This window comes from Physeter macrocephalus, chromosome 7, assembly GCF_002837175.3.
Source record: "Physeter macrocephalus isolate SW-GA chromosome 7, ASM283717v5, whole genome shotgun sequence".
Lineage (NCBI taxonomy): Eukaryota > Metazoa > Chordata > Mammalia > Artiodactyla > Physeteridae > Physeter > Physeter macrocephalus.
In genome coordinates this window covers 147,183,545-147,200,087 of record NC_041220.1, presented here as the reverse complement: position 1 = coordinate 147,200,087, position 16,543 = coordinate 147,183,545, and the positions used below count along the sequence as shown (strand labels likewise).

Genomic DNA, 16,543 nt, shown 5'->3' with positions numbered 1-16,543 from the left:
CCTGTGACAACGACTGAATCCTTCGTCAGCTTAGGTGATGTCCGCAGGGGGTGATGTAGGAGGACTACAAGTGCTCCTTCCTGTTCAAACTGGGAGCCCTGTGTCCAAGGGTCCATCCTTCTCTGCTGACCGCACACCATGACGGTTACTGAAACCGCCAGCCGTGACGCTTACTAAAGGTGTTTCCTAAAAACCTACCCTTGCTTCCGTCTGTTCTGAATTTACTTTTATCTACACCATCACTCTCCTGTCTTACCTTTCCTGACTCTGAGCTGATAATCTTTCCAGACCACCTCTTAGATGATTTTGCAAATCGAGAAAAACAGCATCTAGGAGGAGGAGGTCTCCTGTGTAATCATTTGCTCATATTTTGTACATTTTGGTGGTGGTCATCTTTTCACAACCGATATAATCATCATAAGAAAACTTAATTTGGGAGGGGGAATTTTTGTTTTATTGGAGTCTGGTTGCTTTACAGTATTGGGTTAGTTTATACTATACAGTAAACTGAATCAGCTGTACGTACACATAGATCCCCTGGGAGGGAGGATTGTTAATTTAATTCCGGGGGCATCAAGATTTCAGACAGTGCTGTTCTCTGTCTGAATATAGGTCATCTCTCGTTTTGACCACGTCTTTCTTTTTTTTTTTTTTTTTTTTTTTTCCCGGTACGCGGGCCTCTCACCGCTGTGGCCTCTCCCGTTGCGGAGCACAGGCTCCGGACGCGCAACCACTGCGGCCATGGCTCACGGGCCCAGCCGCTCCGCGGCATGTGGGATCTTCCCGGACCGGGGCACAAATCCGTGTCCCCTGTATCGGCAGACGGACTCTCAACCACTGCGCCACCAGGGAAGACCAGAAGATTACTCTTTTAAAAATATTAATTAAAAGGGTCCACTCGGTTTACAGTTATTACAAAATATTGGTTATATTCCCCATGTTGTATAATACGTACGCGTCCCCCGCATCGGCAGGCGGACTCGCAACCACTGCGCCACCAGGGAAGCCCTGACCACGTCTTTCTTGATGCTTGCGATGCTGTGGTTTATAATAAGAAATATATGTACTTGGTCTTTGTCCCCATTTCTGGCACAGAGCTCCTAAAACCCTTGGAGATTCCCCGGTGATGAGAGCCTGAAAGGTGTCTCTTGTTATGTTCATGAGGTGTGCCCTTTGGAGCTCACTTAAGGATGGTAGCTGGTTGCCAGGGAAACCAAGCAGCGACTAAAGGGTTGTAATTTTCATTCCCACCCCCTGACCTCCCGGGAGGGGGAGAGGGGCTGGGCGTTGAATCCATCACCAATGGCCAATAATTTAATCAGTGGTGCCTGTGTCATGAAGCCTCCATAGAACCCCCAAAGGTCAGGGTTCAAATAGTTTCCTAGTTCGTGAAAACATGGAGGTACCAGGAAAGTGACAGCCTGGAGAGGGTTTGGGGGTCCCCTGCCCCCTCCCCAGATCTCACCCTCTGCATCTGTCCCATCTGGCTGTTCCTGAGTTATCTGCTATTATAATAAACCGGTCATCTAGTGAGTAAAATATTCCCTGACTTCTGTGAGCCATTCTAGCACATTAACTAAACCCCAGAAGGGGTCATGGCAACCTTCCATCTATAGCCGGTTGGTCCGAAGCGCAGGTGACCACCTGGCGTCGGAATTGTGGTAGAGGGAGGGGCTAGTCCTGTGGGACTGAGCCCTTCACCTGTGGGGTCTGAGGCTACCTCCAGGTAGATGTGTCAGAGTGGAGTTGAATTGTAGGACACCCAGCTGGAGTCGCAGAATTGCTTGTTGGTCTTGGAAAAGCCACGCTTGGGAACTGGTGATCAAAATCTTAGAGCTTTTCAGAGGTGCCTTATTAATTCTCCATAAATGCCCATATATTTATTGCATTTATTCCTAATTATTTTATGAAATGCTGATGTTTGTTTCAGTTCTGAATTGGGTTTATTAAAAATATTACAAACTCTGAACACAACAGAATAAATAAAATATTTAAAAGTCAATAATAAATGAGCACACATGTCATCACAGCATCTTCCATGCCGTGTTTTTCTCCAGATGTGATTTCCTTCCTCCCCCGAGACGTAACCCCTATCCCAGGTGTGGTGTTACCCATTCTCCCGTTTCTCATTACATGGGTGTGTCTCTGAAATTTAATTTTGCATTTTTTCATCCCGACATAAGTAGAGTAATAGCTGTGATTTGCTTTCTTTGCACCATAAATTTGTTTCCTGGGGTCGTTATAATAAATGACTATAAGTCAGGTGGGTGAAAACCACAGACATTCATCCTCCTCCCGGTCCTGGAGACCAGGCGTCTGAGGTCAAGGTGTCCCAGGGCCGCGCTCCCTCCGGAGGCTCCAGGGGAGGGTCCTTCCCGCCTCTTCCAGCTTCTGGGGGCTCCAGGCATCCCTGGGCTCATGGCCGCCTCCCTCCCGCCTCTGCCTCCGTCTTCACGTGGCTTCTCCTCTGTGTCTGGGTCTCTCCTCTTTTGTCTCTTAGAAGGAACCTGTCATTGGATGTAGGGCCGCCCTCCTCCAGGAGGACCACATCTCAGAACCTTCATGGCTGCAGAGACCCCATTTCCAAATACAGTCCTGTTCAGGGACTAGGGCTTCAACCTGTCTATTGAGGGGTCACAGTTTACCCCACAGCGCACTGAGTATTAAATGCTGGAGGTGTGCCCATGTCGATGCGTGTAGAAGTAGGTTATTGATGTCCATCCCTGTGAAGTTGTCCGCCTGCACATACATCATGGTTCAGATTCATTCTCAGGGTCAAGGACACTTGGGTTCTTTCCGGTTCTTTCCTGTTACCGCAGCTTTGTCGTGGTGGGTCCTCCGCGGATCTCCACGTCTCACTTTCTCTAGGAAATGTCACAGGCAGTGACATTTTAAGGCTAGAAGGTTCTCACATGTTCACGTTTCCCGGGAATTCCATTTGATTTTCCCAGTGCACAGTGCAGGTACTGAGAATTCCCAGTGGTTTACATCTTCATCATGTGCGTTAAGTGTTGGACTTTTCAGACTTTGCCAACTTGGGTCAACTGCCAAGCTCTTCAGTCCTGGAGCAGGAAGTGGCATTTGCTGTGTTTTAATTTGCATTTGCATTTTCCGAAGTATCCTTGTGGTTGAACGGTCTCCGTGGGGTTATTTGGCATCTGCATGCTGGCTTCTGGGAAATGCCTCTTCCCCATTTTTCTAGGGGGTGTTTAGCCTTTCTGTTTTGGATTCATCTCTGTTCTTTATTCTGGCTGCTGATTTGTATCGGTTATGTATGTTGCCGATACTTTTTCCTTTGTATTTTCTGCTTCAAGAACATACAAAAAAGTAATACTGTATGGTTATAACCAAAGATATTAGAACATAGGAGAAAAATATTTTGAAAATGGAGAAACAACAAAATAGATACATGTATGTCTGTGTTTATATCTGCACACACGTACATATACATCATACATATGTATGGAGTATGTGGCATATATCGTTTGTGGAATGCACATTGATTTATAACTTCCTAGATGCACATAGTTATATGGAAGATTATTTATTCAAGGGACGTGATTCCTTCCCAAGTAATTTTGATATATTAAGAAATACTGGGCTTCCCTGGTGGCGCAGTGGTTCAGAATCTGCCTGCCAATGCAGGGGACACGGGTTTGAGCCCTGGTCCGGGAAGATCCCACGTGCCGCGGAGCAACTAAGCCCGTGCGCCACAACTACTGAGCCTGCGCTCTAGAGCCCGCGAGCCACAACTACTGAACCCGTGTGCCGCAACTATTGAAGCCCGTGCGCCTAGAGCCCACGCTCCGCAACAAGAGAAGCCACCGCAATGAGAAGCCCGCGCACCGCAAAGAAGAGTAGGCCCCGCTCGCCGCAACTAGAGAAAGCCCGCATGCGGCAACAAAGATCCAACGCAGCCAAAATTAAATGAATGAATGAATAAATTGATAAAAAAAGAAATATTAAGATTCCAAAATTTCTATCACATTATCAGAAGAATCACATTATAACGGCCTCACTGATAACAATGTTCAGTATACTCTGAGCCTGTACTGCCTGTGGTGATGGCTTTATGATTCATTGTATGTGGGAACATGGAAATATAATTTCAAAATATAGGAAAACAATGTTAAAGAAAATAAATGTCTATTTCATTTTTAAAAAACAACAAAAAAAGAATAGACAAAAACGTTGATTTTACCAATTCCATCACTGACATCTTCTACTTTCTAATAGATTTTCAGTCTCAATTTTTTTTTAGCCATATGCTTATTTAATCTGCATATACGGATCAGACTGTCTCCTTTGTGTGCTGCTTTTGAAAATGTCCCCATCTACTCTCTAGGCAATTAAATAGTAGCTCATGTATAATTTGTCCTGGTAGCTAATTCGTTATTTTGAAGGGAAAACATCTAGTGTTTCTCTCTGAAGAATACTTATACCTATTATCATTTGTATATTATACTTTATCATATGCTATGTTGTATATCATTCGTATCTTATTTTTTTTTTTAGAAATTTATATATTTGGCTGTGTTGTGTCTTCATTGCTGTGTGCGGGCTTTCCCTAGTTGCGGCGAGCGGGGGCTGCTCTTCATTGCGGTGCGTGGGCTTCTCATTGTGGTGGCTTCTCTTGTTGAGGAGCTCAGGCTCTAGGCACGTGGGATTCAGTAGTTGTGGCACGCGGCCTCAGTAGTTGTGGTGCGTGGGCTCAGTAGTTGTGGCGCACGGGCTTAGTTGCTCTGCGGCAGGTGGGATCTTCCTGGACCAGGGCTCGAACCCGTGTCCCCTGCATTGGCAGGCAGATGCTTAACCACTGTGCCACCAGGGAAGTCCTCCTATCTTACTTTTTAAAAAATAAAGTATCAGTTTAATTTTATAAAAACCTGACCTGTGGGGCACAGGGTTAGGCAAGTATGGGTTGGCTGCATGGTTTTGAGAATAAAGTTTTATTGGCACACATGGCTGCTTTCATGTTACAAAGGCAGAGCTGAGTAGTTACAACAGAGACCAAAAAGCCCCCAGGAGTCAAAAGTATTTCTGATCTGGCCGTTTGCAGACAAAGTAGGCTGGCTCTGACCTAGAGAGATGACTGCATTTTAGTTTCCTTTCGCTCCCTTATTTGGGTATTGTGGATCAGTACATTCCCTAGAAGAGGGGTGGTCTTTATTTCTAGAATGATTCTGCCCGTCGTGGAGCCTTATTCTGTAATACCCTGTGGGATTCTGTTCCCCAGCGACTTCTTTGACCACTTGCCTATTGATATTTATCCCAGAGCTGGAGCTCCCCTTTCTGTGCTGTTTTTTGAACAAGTGTGGATGGTAAAGTTTTGATGATTTGTTAAAAAAAAACAACAAAAACAACAACAACAAAAAAAAACGGAAGAAAGAAAAGAGAGAGAGAATTAAGAAGGTTTTCTGTTTCCTGCCCTTTTGCTTCAGAATAGTCTAATTGTCATGAGAAGCTTTTGAAAAGTGGAACAATTCCCTTTGAAAACTCTCAGGCCTGTGGCATTCTGTTCCCCAGCGACTTCTTTGACCACTTGCCTATTGATATTTATCCCGGAGCTGGAGCTCCCCTTTCTGTGCTGTTTTTTGAACAAGTGTGGATGGTAAAGTTTTGATGATTTGTTAAAAAAACAAACAACAACAACAACAACAAAAAAAACAGAAGAAAGAAAAGAGAGAGAGAATTAAGAAGGTTTTCTGTTTCCTGCCCTTTTGCTTCAGAATAGTCTAATTGTCATGAGAAGCTTTTGAAAAGTGGAACAATTCCCTTTGAAAACTCTCAGGGTTTGGGAATTTTCAGAAAAGGAATTCTAAGTCAGCTTTCAAAATGCCTTCAATGCTTATTGCTTGGTTGAGGGTTTCTTCCTCTTCTGTGGTGAGTTCTGGCAGCATTCTCCTGTCAATAGAATCGTCTGTTTCAAGTTTTAGAATTAATGTGTTTTTACTCGATCTCTTTCCTCCAGCTCAGGAACGCTCCTGGTTCCTTGAATGAAATCAGCTACTCCCCTGGGCTCCTTTTAGACCTTCATTAACTCTTTTCAGTTTGCTTTTTCATCAGCTCACCTTTTAGTCTCTCAATTCTCAAGCAAAGGATTTTAAAATTTTTCAAATTTTAAGTTCTTTCGCTAGCAAAACATCCACGCTTAGACTTACTCACTCCCTATTCCTCCAGGAATCCCTCTACATCCGGAGAGAGTTTGTGTTGTTCTTTCTCTGTGGTCCAACATTGAGGTGAAACTTTCACCTACGAATCATTGTTTAAAAATCTTTTGATCATCACATGCACATTTGGATTTAAAATGGGCAACCACAGGGCACTGAGTAATGGTGCTTTTATATATAAGAGAGGAAATTATGGAAACCGTAGAATTACATAGTGGAAGCGTATTTGTTACCATGGCAATAAAGCAGAAGTGATGTGAGTTGAAAAGAGACAAAAGCTGTAGGACAATGGCAGGCTCTGATGTCATCTTTATCATGATGATCGTCTGTCATCATTATACATATTGCTTCGTTACACGTACGTGTGTGTGCGTGCACTGTGTGAAGTCTGCAAGGATGTGCCCTCAGTCCCTGGGGGGCCGGGGGGGGGCAGTCTTGATGATTTATGTGTCTTTATGTCCCTTTATGTCATTTAATGGCATTCTTGTATATCACTCCGAAACCTCTATTCTACACCTTATCCAAAGCCGTGGACTTGATTCCAAATTCAGAGCCGGTCCCCTGGGTAAACCAGTTATTACCTTGAAAAAAAACCCAGCAGGTTGATACATTTATAAAGATAAGAGGCTCAATTGGTTCTTCCTACAAGCAAATCAAGACCATTCCATATGTCTGTACCGTAGGGTCAGGGGGTCTTCGGAGGGCGTGCGTGCCCTTCAGGCATCTAGGAAGCGGTTAGTGGCTTCATAAATCAAATCCAGCTCCGATACAGAAAGCCTGCATCTCCTAGGCCGTTGGGCCCTTGCATTTGGGAGTGTCATCCTGGCTCCCTCCCCCCACTCCCTCAAGATCAGCATGTACCATGAAAAAGCATGATTTTCAATGCTGACTACCTCTGGTGCCCTGGTCGGGGCTCCTGTCCAGTAAGCCCTTTGAAATTCCCTTTATCAGGTCTCCAATTACAAACCGTCCCATCTCCCCTGTGGAATGTGCCCTTGTCAGAATAACATATATGGCTGACCATGCTTGGTTCCCTTCACCGTGCATCTAAATCTGTCCAGTGAAGACAGGAGATCAGAGAGCCTGGTTCTTGGATGGATGCGCTCAGCGGGTGAGAGGCCTGATTAAGCACCTCAAGGACACACGTCCAGGGAGCCTTCTCTCTCACCTCTGAGTCCCAAGCTGCTCCGTTGTCGGGGACGGAGCACCCCAAGGCAAGCACGCTGTCCCAGCAGCTTAAGACATGCGACACCCCCAACTGACATTCCATCATGTCCTAGGGACCCACCATCCACGACTCCACACTCCTTGGAGGTCAGCCTCTCGTCGGAGATGCTGGATGACCCGGGGGAAGCCCAAGGTCATCACGGGGGTCCTCATAAGAGAGGTTGGGGGGCTGAGGGTCAGAGAGGGAGAAGTGACAGCAGAAGGAGAGGTCATGGATTCCTGGCTTTGAAGGTGGAGTAGAGGACCACGGGCCAGGGAATGCAGTGGCCTCTCAGAGCTGAAAGAGGCAAGGAAACAGACTTTCCCCATGACACCTCCAGAGGGAATACAGTGCTCTGCCCACACCTGGATTTTCGCCCAGATTCACTGTATGCTGCTGACCTCTTAGAATTTGAAGATGATACCTTTGTGCTGTTTGGAGCCACCAATTGTGTGATAATTTACAAGAGCCCCCAGAGGAAATTCATACGCTCTCCTCTCTCCTTGGATCTCAAGTGTCCAGACCATCATCTTGTGGCTTGTTAAGCTCATTGGCTCCAGATCCTGCCTTTCTGGGCCAGATTGATAAGACTCACCTCTCAGGTGGGTGCCTGCATCACCTGCCTGTGCCGGGCGCTGCCCCCAGACACCACGAGGGAATCCTTCTTGAAGCATCAGCCCCTCCCACCCTGATGATGCATTTGACACACGTCTTAGAAACACCCAGATGGCACCCACGACAGGCTGCATGTCGCACAGCACTTTGTAAACGTTGGCGTATTGAGTCTGTATTCCAAGACCATGGGGTGGGCACGAATACTGCCCCCAGTTTACTGAGGGGGACATGGAGGGATTTTTTTTTTAACATTAGAAACGATTCGGTTTTATGAATGAACATATATTAAAAGTCATAGTTTATAGTATAGTCTAAATAAAGTCTTTTAAAAATCCACTGTAGGATCCTTGATCAAAGCAAAGATGACAAGCGTTCAGGAAACATCCTTGTCCTTCCGATACCGTGATCTGAGGACGGTGCATGTCACGTACCAAGCATGATGGAGTGTGTTCCTTGGGTGCCGTGTGCTGGGAAATGAATATCGGATTCTGAATAGACAACAAGATGCTCTAAACAGTGCTCCCTCTGGGATAAATAACATCTCCTATTTTCTATACACCTTAAGAAAAAAAGAAAAAAAGATCCCATCACCTCAGATGGGATTCCCTAGGAGGCATGGAGCAGGGAGTTAGTCAAGGCGTGATGTCCTTCAGACTGGTGACATGTCCCTGCACAGAGCTGTGAAGACAGTTAATAGGGCATCGGGAGGTATGTCCCAACATCGTACCAGGCAATGGGTACTCCTGCTTTCTCAGCAATTTTCGTGAGTGCTGAAAGGAGGAGGACGGTGTCAATGATCTGCCCTTGCAGTGGACGCAGGACACAAAAGGTGCAGCCCTGGGAGGGGGTTGAAGGCTGGGCTAAGGTCCAAGGAGGCTGAACCAGGCTGGGACCATCGGTGAGGCAGAAATAGCTCAAGATGAGGGTGGCCATGCTGTCATTTCTCCCTCGTCTGCTGGGTCCCTCATCAGAACCCCAGATCTCCACAAACGGTGTCAGCTACCCCCATCTCCGTTCTGCCCAGGACAACTGGTCCCAGCCCCAGTGAGTGTCTTAGATGTTGGGTCTGGACCTCCCCCCAGGACGCCCGATAATGGATGTCAGTAGTGATGTTATTACAGATGGCCAGTAGGCACACGGAAAGATGCTCAACCTCACTAATTATCAGAGAAATGCAAATCGAAACTACAGTGAGGTATCACCTCACACCGGTCAGAATGGCCATCATTAAGAAGTCTACAAGTAACAAATGCTGAAGAGGACGTGGATAAAAGGGAACCCTCCTACCCTGTTGGTGGGAATGTAAGTTGGTGCGGCCACTATGGAGAACAGTATGGAGGTTCCTCAGAAAACTAAAAATAGAACTACCATATGATCCAGCAGTCCCACTCCTGGGCATATATCCAGACAAAACTCTAATCCAAAAAGATACATGCACCCCAGTGTTCATAGCAGCACTATTTACAATAGCCAAGACATGGAAGCAACCTAAATGTCCATCGACAGAGGAATGGATAAAGAAGATGTGGTACATATATACAATGGAATATTACTCAGTTCAACAGATGAATGGGTAAAGAAGGTGTAGTACCTATATACAATGGAATACTACTCAGCCATAAAAAAGAACAAAATAATGCCACTTGCAGCAACATGGATGGACCTGGAGAGGATCATACTAAGTGAAGTCATTCAGACAGAGAAAGACAGATACCATCTGATCTCACTTATACGTGGAATCTAAAATATGGCACAAATGAACCTATCTACCAAACAGAAACAGACTCACAAACATAGAGAACAGAGTTGTGGTTGCCAAGGGGGAGGGGAGGTGGGGGAGGGATGGACAGGGAGTTTGGGGTTAGCAGATGCAAACTATTATATATAGGATGGATAGACAACAAGGTCCTACTGTCGAGCTCAGGGAACTCTATTCAATATCCTGTGATAAACCATCGTGGAAAAGAATATGGAAAAAGAAAGTGTCTATATGTGTACAACGGAGTCACTTTGCTGTACAGCAGAAATTAGCACAACATTGTAAATCAGCTATACTTCAGAAAGAACCCCCACAAAGCAGCGATGTTGTAGGCTCAGATGCATCCAGCCTACAGAGGATCCCGTGGCCTGGAGGGCATGGGGGGATGGACCTGGGGTCTGGTTAGAGGCCCGCGTAGGGGTGCAGAGGGGCAGAAAGAGTTCGTTTTGAAAATGATTCTAGAGACCAAATCACGCGGTCTTGACTGGTTGCCCGTGGAAAGTGAACCAACCAAGACTCGGGTCATTTGGGGTTTCTGACTCAGGGAAATCGGGGTGCATGGTGGTGGCTGTCCAGGAAACGGGGGAACTGGCAGGTGGGGATGGAAGGATGATTGACCCTGAGGTGTGTACTTAGGGTCTCTACCTCTGGATGCCAGCTGGGCTGCCATGAGCGTCTGTCTGCAGCTCAGGGGTGCAAATGGAATTTGGGGTTGCCAACATGCAGGCAGGAAGGGAGGTGACCCACGAGGCCGTGGCCGTGGGTGTGGGTGACGCACCCATCATGACTGATGAGGAAGATGGGGAGGGTTGGAGTCTCTGGAAGAAGCAAGACCTCGAGGCCGAGGCCGTGGGTGTGGGTGACGCACCCATCATGACTGATGAGGAAGATGGGGAGGGTTGGAGTCTCTGGAAGAAGCAAGACCTGGCCGTTCCGTGCAGCACCTCCCCTCCCTCCTCTCTGTCCCTCATTTTCGTAATTTGTTAATTCTGGATAATACCATCTCCTGAGACTTTTGTGGACGTTGCTGACATAATACGTGGGAAAGCATTTGCAACACTGTGAAGCCCCGTACAATTATGTAGTTATAAGGCATTCGTGCCCCCCTCTCACCGCACACAGCTCGCGGCTCTGTTATGCACAGTGTAAACCCCACCCTCTGCTCTCTTTGCTTCGCTTTATTTTATTTTATTTATTTAGTTTCTGTGCACTTGTACCCAGCCCTCGACCCACTGCCTCTGCTGGTCGTCCGTTCCAGGGGCACGGGGGCTGTTATCTAAATGATCTTTCTTGGCTTTCTTGGCTTCATGCAGAGAAAAACTTCAGCTGTAAATACACAGCACTCTCCCCAGCCCTGCGCCCCGGGCCCCCGGCGTGCGTCTGTCCTTCAGGGGTTCCGAAGCCTCTGATAAAAGCCACCATGTTTCCTACCTGGGTTTGGCTTCACATTTGAGACATCTCTGCTTTCTTACAAGTCTCCAAGAGGATCTTAGTTGTTTGTTGTTTTTTCTTTAAGCTGCAGGTAAAATGGGAGGTGTTATTTATCCCAGAGGGACCACTGTTTAGAGTATCTTGTTGTCTATTCAGAATCCGAGCCTCATTTCCCAGCACATGGCACCCAGGAAACACACTTCATCAGGCTTGGAAGAGCTCCTATTAATGACAAGTGAACAGGGACAGATAATCCAGTTGTACCGGGAGCTGCAGCAGGTGTACCTGGGAGGTACAGCCTTCATTTTAAAAATCGTAGGAGGCACCGTCCTCAGATCACGGTATCAGAAGAACAAGGATGTTTTTTTAATGTTTGTCATCTTTATTTTGATCAAGGATCCTACAGCGGATTTTTGAAATGCACTATTTAGACTATGAACTGTGAATCGATCCTACAGTGGATTTTTGAAATGCATTATTTAGACTATGAACTGTGAATCTAATATGTGTTCATTCATAAGACGGAATCGTTTTTAATATGTTAAAAAGTAAATCCCTGCATGTCCTCCTCTGTAAATTAGAGGCTGTGTTTGTGTGCACGCCGTGGTGTTGGAATACAGATTAAATGTGCCAACATTTACGAGGTGTCTTCCAATATCCGGCACGGCCTGGGTACCACGTGGATGTTTCTGAGACGTGTTTCGAAGGCATCCTGGGGAATGGGGGGGGGGGTGCTTCAGAAGGGTTCCCTCGTGGTGTCCAGGACAGCACCTGGCGCAGGTAAGTGCTGCAGGAGTTTCTGCTGCGCCCCCCGAAGCTGCTTGGACCAGTACCGAGACCATTTTTGTCTGTGGGGGTCTAGAGGCAGCCTGGGGAGTGGGGGGGGGGTGCTTCAGAAGGGTTCCCTCGTGGTGTCCAGGACAGCACCTGGCGCAGGTAAGTGCTGCAGGAGTTTCTGCTGCGCCCCCCGAAGCTGCTTGGACCAGTACCGAGACCATTTTTGTCTGTGGGGGTCTAGCTCAAAGGGATTTGGGGAAAGGTGTGCTGGTTATTTCCTCTTCATGCTTTCTGGATAACCTGAAGACATCCTCATTGAAATACAGAGTTGGGACATGTAGTCGTCGACTCAGGCTGCCCCAGCAGAACACTGCAGACTGGGCAGCTTAAACAACAGACATTTGTTTCTTCAGGTTCTGGAGGCTGGGAGTCTGAGATTACAGCTTGGGCGGATGAGTCCCTGGCGAGGCTGTCTTCCTGGTTTACAGATGCCGCCTTCTTGCCGTGTCCTCATGTGGTGGAGAGGGAGCTCTGGGGCATCTTCCTCTCTTTTAAGGACACTAATCCCATCCTGGGGGCCCCACCCTCATGACTGCATCTAACCCTAATCCCCTCCCAAAGGCTCCATCTCCTAATAGCACCCCGTCGGGGATCAGAGCTTCAGTGTATGAACTCGGGGGTCACGCACATTCCGTCCATAGCAGGACGTATGCATTCACTGGACACCTGTTTAAGAAGCATCTCCCACCCGCCATCGACATTGCTGGTCTCAGGTCCACGTGGCAGAACCTGAGTGTCGGGGGCCAGACACCCACACAAACACCTGGCATCCAGGTGAGGAAGCTGAGGCGAACGGAGAGTGGGTGGCTCCAGCAAGGTCTCCTGGGTCACGAGAGGTGATGCAGAAATTGAACCCTGGTCCTGGGACCCGCAATTCTTTGGTGCCACTCCCTCCTCCGGAGGATGTAGCTAAATGTCCCAGAGTTAAAGTTGGACGTGGGAGAGCGTGTGTGTTGTGCATGTGACCGAGTGTATGTGTGTGCCTGCTTATACACACACGTGTGCATCTTGGCGTCTACCAGACTTCCTTCCTTTCACTCAGGCATGATGTGTCATCACCCTGATGGGTGACGGTTAGGACAGTGACATCAGATGTCAGGAAGAAGAAATGCATAAAACCGTCCATTTCGTGAGCTGTCAAAACATTTAGGAATTAAAAAGTACAAATGAAATCTCATTTCCTCTATCTTTATCATCTGCCCTGGGCGTGGAAGTGTTCTGCAAATGCTCGGGGATGGCTGTTTTTAGCCCAGCGTCTATCATGTGTTTAAGTGGGATAAGTGGATGAGATTAATTCTCCATGAGATACGTGAGCATGAAGAACAGCTCTTTTTTTTCCCCTGTCCTTTTCTATGTCAGGGAACTCCCTGGCTGGGCAGGGCCACCCTGGGTGAGTGTGTGTACATGTGAGTATACACATGTAAGTGTGAATGTATGTGTGTGCATGTAAATGTATTTGTGTGCATGGGTGTATATGTGTGTGCATGTGAATGTGTGTGTGCATGTGAATGCATGTGTGTGAATGTGTGCATGAGGGTATGTGTGTGCATGTGAATGTGTGTGTATGGGTGTATATGTGTGTGCATGTGAATGTGTGTGCATGGCAGTATATGTGTGTGCATGTGAATGTGTATGGGTGTATATGTGTGAGTGCATGTGACTGCATGGGGGTATATGTGTGAATGTGTGTGTGTGGATGGGTGTATATGTGTGCATGTGAATGTGTGTGCATTGGCATGTGTGTGTGCATGGGTATATGTGTGTGTGCATGTGACTGTGTGCATGGGGGTATGTGTGTGTGTGTGCATGTGAATGTGTGCATGTGAATGTGTGTGTGTGTGTGTGTGGACGGTTGTATATTGTGTGTGCACGTGACTGTGCATGGGTGTATACGTGTGTGCATGTGACTGTGTGTGTGTAGATGGGTGTATATGTGTGTGTACATGGGGGTATATGTCTGTGCTTCGAAGTCCCTTTCCTTCAGAAACACGATCATCAACAGAATTCCATTGCAATCCCGTCTCCTGGCAGTGGCTGAATTTGGGGCACAGTGCTGTGTCCTTTGGGCATCCTTAGCTCATGTCCAGCACACCACAGGCAGTATCTTCTAAAACTGCCATGCTCGTGTTTTAGTTGGACATGCTGATCACAAGCACTGTTACCCAGACAAGAGGACTTCCAACCTGTGGGGGAAATGGACCCCCAGATAAGGCCCACTGGAGGCCCCAAAAGAAGCAGCCTCTAAAGAGAGGGCTGGACGCATCCTAGGGAAATCCCAGGAGCGGGGGAGCCTGTGGCTGCAACAAAGCAGGTCTTTCTGATGGAGGTCACTCACTCTGGGGGTGAAACATGGCGGGGGGTTTCTGGGCACGGACCCCTGAATCCTCGGCCTGGAGAACGGCTGACTTACGAAACAAGCTCGTCCCAGGAGCTGATTGAAGGATGCGTTCGCCAAGGAGGTGTGAATCCATCTGAGCAAGAACGTCTCAGACACCACTAAAGGGAAAACCGGCTCCTCTGTCTTGTAATGACCTGGAATGGAAAATCATCTGGAAAACATATGTGTGGGACCACGCTCTTCATGTGGCTGTTCCCGATCTGGACTGTATCATAAAAGTGGAGTCACAAGGAGATGCCGTCGTGAATTCTGTGAGTCCTTCTTGGAAATGCTCAACCCTGTGGGGGTCCTGGGTACCCCGGTACCCATAGTCAGTGGGTCCGGAGCACAGGAGGACCCCAGAGACATGTGGTGAGGGCAGTTAAGGAGAACCGAGGCCATAAACACGCAGAGGCTTTGCCAGCTCTGGGTGGACCGCACCAGAATGGAATCACAGGATGCCCAGCTGAGGTGGAAACAGAACACTGGCCGTAGCCACTGCCCCAGGAAGACAGGTAAATCCAACATCCATTCCCAGAAGGCAGACTCAGGGCACATGCGATGTGCAGCCGGTGTCTCCTGTTTAAAATGAGTAAGTCCTTTTTTTTGGAGGATTTTTTGTTTAATACATCTGAAAAGAATGGCGTATACAGAAAAACAGATGTGAGAAAGCATTGGATCAACACTGACGAATTGGCAAGGACGAGGACTTGGGGCTGGTGGAAAAGGTGATCTAAGCGTTTTTAAAAGTTGGAAACTGCAACCAAAATAAGATGAAAAAATTCCTATCAACACTTGGGGAAAACCCCCCAAAACACTTCGGAGTCTTCATAAGACTGCATATCAGATCAATATGTTTTATACTTTATAACTGACATATAACATTGTACAACTTTATCTCCATAAAAAAGTAGTAGAATCCTGTCTCAAGGAGCTCGTTGCTACAGTGAAATGAATGTTTTTTCCTGAAGAGGCAGACTGTTCCCTTCATGACCCCTGACCCCCTCCTGACCCCATGGCCACCGCTTCCCACCCCGTCCCAACACATGAGAACACAGGCTTTCCAATAACGCGTGTTCCCCTCTGCAGACTTTCTTGCAAACCTTCAGGCTCCTCCTGGGAGATGCCCATATGTTTCAGATTGTCCTTGTCAATTCACGTCTTGACCGTAGGGTCCCAGGATCTTGCTTCCTTGAGTATGGGACCCGTTAACATCAAAGGAACAGTTTACCTGGCTGCCCTCAGCAATTTCCCATCTTTGTCATGTTCAGTGTTTTTGGCAGGTGGGTACACAGCCCTCTTGGGAGATCAGATGGGGAGGTGTTGGTCTTCCAGACAGTACCTTCAAAGTCGCAGCTTCTCTGCCTGTCAGATGGCTCCATGGAGTAAGGGAAGCTTTGCCCTTCACTTCTCTTTTTAACCTTCTCCAGCCCGATTATAAGTGCCAGGGGACATTTGTCATCACGACTTCCGAGATAGCCCTTTTGAGCACGTCTGAATCCAGAAGGTGTGACCGTGGGGTTGTTTCCTGGCCTGGGTGTGTACCTGAAGGTCCTACAATGGTACAGTCTTAGAGGCACACGAGAAGGACCAGGGTTAGGCGAGTGGAGTGGGTTTCCAAAAGTTTGTTACATGCAATGAGCTCCTGAAAAGTCATTGTCATGATAGTAAGATGAGGGAATTCTGTTGGTTTCTGGATATTGAATCGTAGCCCCAAAGCCCCTCACTTCCCACAAGGTCTAATCCCTTGAACTTCTCTGCCTGGTTCTTTTAATCCACCGGGGTTTTTTTTGCAGTTTTTAAAAAATTATAGTTGATTTACAGTGTTTCAGGTGTACAGAAAAATGATTCAGATATATATATATATATATATATATGTATACTTTTTCTGATTCTTTTCCGTTATAGGTTCTTACAAGATATTGAATATAGTTCCCTGTGCTGTACAGTAGGACCTTGTTGTTTATCTATTTAACATATAATAATTTAACATATAATAGTATGTGTCTGTTAGTCCCAAACTCCTAATTTATCCCTCCCCCCGTTTCCCCTTTGGTATCTGTAGCTCTGTTTTCTATGTCTGTGAATCTGTTTGCGTTTCATAAATAAGTTCATTTGTATTATTTTTTAGACTCTGCATGCAAGTG

The 16,543-nt window shown here is 47.0% G+C and overlaps 1 protein-coding gene across 1 annotated transcript in view; it reads left to right on the top strand.

The window, feature by feature from the left end:
* The window catches only part of DHRSX (dehydrogenase/reductase X-linked), a 198,940-nt gene that overhangs the window by 181,068 nt on the left and 1,329 nt on the right, over positions 1–16,543 (top strand). The gene's annotated exons all lie outside the window — the stretch shown is intronic.